General features: G+C 57.6%; 1 non-coding gene across 1 annotated transcript; it reads right to left on the bottom strand.

Annotated features, from left to right (window-relative positions):
* Positions 1-979: 979 nt before the first annotated feature.
* On the bottom strand, positions 980-1098 carry LOC131873282 (5S ribosomal RNA). The gene has a single exon (XR_009371268.1). It is a non-coding gene; the product is annotated as a 5S ribosomal RNA (ribosomal RNA).
* Between the last annotated feature and the right edge of the window lie 5521 nt (positions 1099-6619).

The following is a 6619-nucleotide window of genomic DNA, read 5'->3' as shown; positions in this document are numbered from 1 at the left end:
CGATTCGGAGCTCGGTTTGACCGGGGTGCGCACACCTTGGCTGGGTTGCGCACCTTTTGTGCGCTCCAAGGTGCGCACGAAGTCGGAGCTCGGTTTGCCCCGGGTGCGCACCTTCGCCAGGGTGCGCACCTTGATGCGCACGCCTTGGCTGGGCTGCGCACCTTGGTGGGCGCCATGGTGCGCACCTTTCGTGCGCTCCAAGGTGCGCACGAAGTCGGAGCTCGGTTTGCCCCGGGTGCGCACCTTGGTGGGCGCCATGGTGCACTCCGAGGTGCCCAAGATTGGTGCGCACCAAGGAGCGCTCCGAAGTGCGCTCCAAGGTGCGCGCGAAGTCGAAAGTTGGGTTAATTGTCCGGTTTGCCTCGGGTGCGCACCTTGCGTGCACCTTCGCCAGGGTGGGCGCCTTGGTGCGCACACCTTGGCTGGGCTGCGCACACCTTGGCACCCGCGTTTCCTTCATTTTAAATTTTTTTTTTTTACAATCTCTCAAGTGGGAAATTCTATAATCTCAACTTTTTTTGCCTTTTCAGGAAACTTTTGAATGGAGCGCATCATTGGTGCGCTCCGAAGTGTGCTCCAAAGCTCTCTCCAGCTGCGTGCACCTGCCCCGGCCGCGCACCCGGCCCCGCCCAGCTTCGCTCACCTGTCCCGGGCGTCTGGTGCGGAACCTTAGAGTAAGAAACATCACCGTGCACCTTGGCCAACGTGCGCGACTCGACCGAGCGCGCACTGGCCGAGGTGCACACCGATTTCACCTGGGTGCGCGCGCAGCACCTCGGGCGCACCGGGGTGCGCGCACAACGCCCGGGTTGCACCGTGGCCTGTGTGCTCGGGGTGCCTCGGGTGCGCGCTCGGTGTCGCCCCCCGCGCGCGCGGTAGTGCGGGCAGCGCACCCCGGCCCGGCCCGGCCCCGACGAGAACGCAAACGGGCAAAAGGTTTATTCAAATAGCATTGCGACGCCCGGCGAAAAACTAAAAAAGGGTGCAACACCGGGACTTCCCGGGAGGTCACCCATCCCAGTACTACTCCGGCCCAAGCGCGCTTAACTGCGGAGTTCTGATGGGATCCGGTGCACTAATGCTGGTATGATCGCACCCGTTATGAGCTTGTCGCAGTGTGTACTTAGCAAACCGCGACCCACGTGCGAATCCACCCCGGCCACCCACCCCCGTCGAGGTGCACACCCTCCCTCGCGAAGTGCGCCCCGTTCGCCAAGTGTGAGCCCTGCCCGGGTGCGCGCACCTTGCTAGGGCGTCGGGTGTGCACCCGGCCCGGCCTACGTGCGTGCACCTGGAGGGGGCGTCGTGTGCGTGCAGTGTCCCGTCTGCAACGCGGTGCCCACACACCACCTCGGGCGCAACGACCTGCGCTCACATGTGGGCCGAGTGCACCTTGGTGCATGTTCGGGGCGCCTCGGGTGCACGCTCGATCTTGCCCCGGTGCACCAAGGCGCTCGGTTTGCCCCGGGTGCGCACTTGGTGCAAGGTGGGCACCCAAAATAGGGATCAAGCACCAAAACACAAGTTTCGGGATGCAAAATGGGACCCAAGGACCACAAATGCGTTCCAAGACCCATGATGGGTCCACGAGAACAAAAATGTGTTCCGAGACTTAATAAACAAATATTGGGTTTTAGGAGAAGAAACATGCTCTGATGCCCAAAACGAGAATCGACCCCGAAAAGGCCACAGGCCAAAAGTGGGATGCGAGACAAAAAAAAATGGGACCCGAGGACCAAAATTGGGTTCCCAGGTCGAAGACAGGGCAACCGGACAAGAAACGACCTCTAAGGCTCGAAATGAGTCCCGACGACTAAAACTTGACAAGAAGCACCCATCAGGCACCCAACTCGACACCCATGGGATGCCGACCCACCCGGGCTTCCACCTAGCACACCTTGGCACCCACCCACCCTCGCACCCAACCTCGCACCCAACTTAGCACCTTTGAACCCACATTGGCACTCACCCTGACCCTGGCACCTTGGAACCCACATTGGCACTCACCTTGACCCTGGCACCCACCTTTGCACTCACCTTGGGACCCACCCTGGCTCCCACCTCGGCACCCACCCAGACACCCACCTTGGTTCCTTGGCACCCACCTTGGATCCTTGGCACCCACCCCGACACCCACCTTGGCACGCAACTTGGCTACTTGCCACCCACCTTGGCTCCTTGACGCCCACCCCGACAACCACCCCGTGACCTACCCTGGCTAGGGTTGGTGCACACCCACCCTGGTGCCCACCTTGGCACCCACCCTATGACCCACCTTGGCACGCACCTTAGTACCCACCCCGTTACCCACCCTAGGACCCACCCCGTGACCCACCTTGGCCAGGGTGGGTGCACCCACCCTGGTGCCCACCTTGGCACCCACCCATCCTAGCACCCAGCCTGTGACCGGGCTTGGAACCCAACCTTGCACCCGCACCCGTCTTGGCCAGTGTGGGTGCGCACCCATCCTGGCACCCACGTTGTGACACACCCTTTAACCCACGCACCCTAGCACCCACGTTGGCACCCACCTTGGAACCCAACCTAGCAACTTGGCACCCACCCCGTGACCCACCTTGGCATCCACCATAGCAGTCGCCGACTTGGCACCCACCTCGGCACCCACCTTGACACTTGTGGACCCACCTTGCCACTCACCCTAGCATCGACCCATCCTAGCACCCACCCTGGCACCTTTGCACCCTAGCACTCACCCATCCTAGCACCTAACCTGTGACCCACCTTGACACTCACCCTCGCACCCACCTTGGAACCCAACCTAGCACCCACCCACCCTGACACCAACCCTAGCACCTACCCACCCTTGCACCCACCCTGTGACCCATCTTGGCACCCACCCATCCTACCACTCAACCTATCACCCACCTTCTCACCCACCTTGGCATCCACCTTAGCACCCACCCACACTGGCACCTTGGCACCCACCTCGGGCAAGGTGGGTGCACACCCACCCTGGCACCCAATTTAGAACCCACCGAGCATGTTACCCACCTTGGCACCCACATTGCAGCCCACCCTAGTACCCACCCTATGACCCACATTGGCATCCACACCCTAGCACCCAGGCACCTCGACACCCGCCTTGACACCCACCCTAGCACTGAACCTGTGACCCACCTTGGAACTCACCCTAGAACCCACCCACCCTGTGAACCACCTTGGCATCCACCTTAGCACCCACCCACCTTGGCACCCACTCTAGCACTCACCCATCCTAACACCCAACTTGTTACCCACCTTGGCACCCGCCCTCGCGTCCACCTTGAAACCCACCCTAGCACCCACCCACGCAGGAGCCCACCTTGGCACCCAACCTAACACCCACGCATCCTGGCACCCAACTTGTGACCCACCTTGGAACCCACCCTAGTACCCACCTTTGAACCCACTATATCACCAACCCACCTTGGCACCCACCCTATGACCCTCTTTGGAATCCACCCTAGCACGCACCCACCCTGGCACCCACCATGGAGCGCACCCTAGCACCCACCCACCTCGGCACGCACCTCAACACCCACCTTGGTGTGCGCACTGCGCCAACCTCTCAAAGACCCTATGTGGTGCGCTCCAAAGTGTACACCTTTGGTGCGCTCCAAGGTGCGCACCTTTGGTGCACACCGAGGTGCACACCAAAGTGTGCACCGAGGTGAGCACCAAAGTGCACTCCAGGGTGCACACCAAGGCGTGCACCTTTGGTGCGGTCAATGCAAACGAATTCGGAAGTTGGGGTCGATGTCCTAATCGCTGCTGCAGACTACACGTATGAGAATCGGACAAATAGCTTTATATAGGGGAGGTGTTGCGTTTGATGGGTCGACTCCCCTGGTTGTGTGCACTGCACCAACTTCAAAGACCCTGTCTTGTTTAAGAAGTCAAAAGTTGGGGTGGATGTCCTAATCATTGCTGCAGTCTACGCATGTATGAGAATCAGACAAATAGCTTATATAGGGGAGGTGTTGCATTCGGTGGGTTGACTCCCCTGGTTGTGCGCACTGCGCCAACCTCAAAGACCCCGCATAGCAGAAGAAGTCGGAAGTCGGATTTTGGTGAGCACCAAGGCGTGCACCTTTGGTGCGGTCAACGCAGACGAATTCAGAAGTTGGGGTGGATGTCCTAATCGTTGTTGCAGGCTACACATGTATGAGAATCAGACAAATAGCTTATATAGGGGAGGTGTTGGGTTTGATGGGTCAACTCCCTTGGTTGTGCGCATTACGCCAACCTCAAAGACCTTGTTTTCGTTAAGAAGTCAAAAGTTGGGGTCAATGTCCTAATGGCTCCTGCAGGCTACACATGTATGAGAATCGGACAAATAGCTTATATAGGGGAGGTGTTGGGTTTGATGGGTCGACTCCCCTGGTTGTGCGCATTACGTCAACCTCAAAGACCTTGTTTTCGTTAAGAAGTCAAAAGTTGGGGTCGATGTCCTAATTGCTCCTGTAGACTACACATGTATGAGAATCAGACAAATAGCTTATATAGGGGAGGTGTTGGGTTTGATGGGTTGACTCCCCTAGTTGTTCGCATTACACCAACCTCAAAGACCTTGTTTTCGTTTAGAAGCCGAAAGTTGGGGTCGATGTCCTAATTGCTCCTGCAGGCTACGCATGTATGAGAATCAGACAAATAGCTTATATAGGGGAGGTGTTGGGTTTGATGGGTCGACTCCCCTGGTTGTGCGCATTGCGCCAACCTCAAAGACCCTGCATTGCGGATGAAGTCGAAAGTCAGAGTTTGGTGTGCTACAAGGTGTGGTCGAAGGTGCTCACCTAGGTGTGCACCTTTGGAGCACAGGAAAAGTGCCCTCCAAAAGTGCGCACCTTTGGAGTGCACAAAAGTGCCCTCCAAAAGTGCGCACCTTTGGAGCGCAGAAAAGTGCCCTCCAAAAAGTGCCCTCCAAAAGTGCGCACCTTTGGAGCGCAGAAAAGTGCCCTCCAAAAAGTGCCCTCCAAAAGTGCGCACCTTTGGAGCGCAGAAAAGTGCCCTCCAAAAAGTGCCCTCCAAAAGTGCGCACCTTTGGAGCGCAGAAAAGTGCCCTCCAAAAAGTGCCCTCCAAAAGTGCGCACCTTTGGAGCGCAGAAAAGTGCCCTCCAAAAAGTGCCCTCCAAAAGTGCGCACCTTTGGAGCGCAGAAAAGTGCCCTCCAAAAAGTGCCCTCCAAAAGTGCGCACCTTTGGAGCGCAGAAAAGTGCCCTCCAAAAAGTGCCCTCCAAAAGTGCGCACCTTTGGAGCGCAGAAAAGTGCCCTCCAAAAAGTGCCCTCCAAAAGTGCGCACCTTTGGAGCGCAGAAAAGTGCCCTCCAAAAAGTGCCCTCCAAAAGTGCGCACCTTTGGAGCGCAGAAAAGTGCCCTCCAAAAGTGCGCACTTTTGGTGCGCACCAAGGCGCTGGTTCGGTCGTTGCAGGCGAGTTCGGAAGTTGGGGTCGATGTCCTGAGCGGAGGTGCAAACTACACAGGTGTCGGAATCGGACAAATAGCTTATATAGGGGAGGTGTATGCTTCGATGGGTCGACTCCCCAGGTTGAGCGCACCGCGCCAACCTCAAAGACCCTACGGTATGGATGAAGTCGGAAGTTGGGTCCGATGACCGATTCGATTAGTAGGTATGCTCATGAGGTCGGAATTTGGGTCCGATGACCTGCCATGTGCAGGAAGGCGAATGTTGACACTGTGCGTTGCAAGGTGCACACCAAGGCGCTGGTGCGGTCTTTTTAGTCGAGTTCGGAAGTTGGGGTCGATGTCCTGATCGGAGGTGCAAGCTACACAGGTGTGGGAATCGGACAAATAGCTTATATAGGGGAGGTGTATGCTTCGTTGGGTCGACTCCCCGGGTTGAGCGCACCGCGCCAACCTCAAAGACCCTACGGTATGGATGAAGTCGGAAGTTGGGTCCGATGACCGATTCGATATGTAGGCATACTCGCGAGGTCGGAATTTGGGTCCGATGACCTGCCACGTGCAGGAAGGCGAATGTTGGCACTGTGCGTTGCAAGGTGCGCACCAAGGCGCTGGTTCGGTCGTTGGAGGCGAGTTCGGAAGTTGGGGTCGATGTCTTGATCGGAGGTGCAAACTACACAGGTGTGGGAATCGGACAAATAGCTTATATAGGGGAGGTGTATGCTTCGTTGGGTCGACTCCCCGGGTTGAGCGCACCGCGCCAACCTCAAAGACCCTACGGTATGGATGAAGTCGGAAGTTGGGTCCGATGACCGATTCGATATGTAGGCATACTCGCGAGGTCGGAATTTGGGTCCGATGACCTGCCATGTGCAGGAAGGCGAATGTTGGGACTGTGCGTCGCAAGGTGCGCACCAAGGCGCTGGTGCCGTCGTTGCAGTCGAGTTCGGAAGTTGGGGTCGATGTCCTGGTCAGAGGTGCAAACTACACAGGTGTGGGAATCGGACAAATAGCTTATATAGGGGAGGTGTATGCTTCGATGGGTCGACTCCCTGGGTTGAGCGCACCGCGCCAACCTCAAAGACCCTACAGTATGGATGAAGTCGGAAGTTGGGTCCGATGACCGATTCGATACGTAGGCATATTGGCGAGGTCTGAATTTGTGTCCGATGACCTGCCATGCGCAGGAAGGCGGAATTT

Source organism: Cryptomeria japonica, unplaced genomic scaffold (assembly GCF_030272615.1).
Source record: "Cryptomeria japonica unplaced genomic scaffold, Sugi_1.0 HiC_scaffold_1386, whole genome shotgun sequence".
NCBI lineage: Eukaryota > Viridiplantae > Streptophyta > Pinopsida > Cupressales > Cupressaceae > Cryptomeria > Cryptomeria japonica.
Note: the sequence above shows the minus strand (reverse complement) of the source record. Positions and strands in the feature narration are given on the sequence as shown.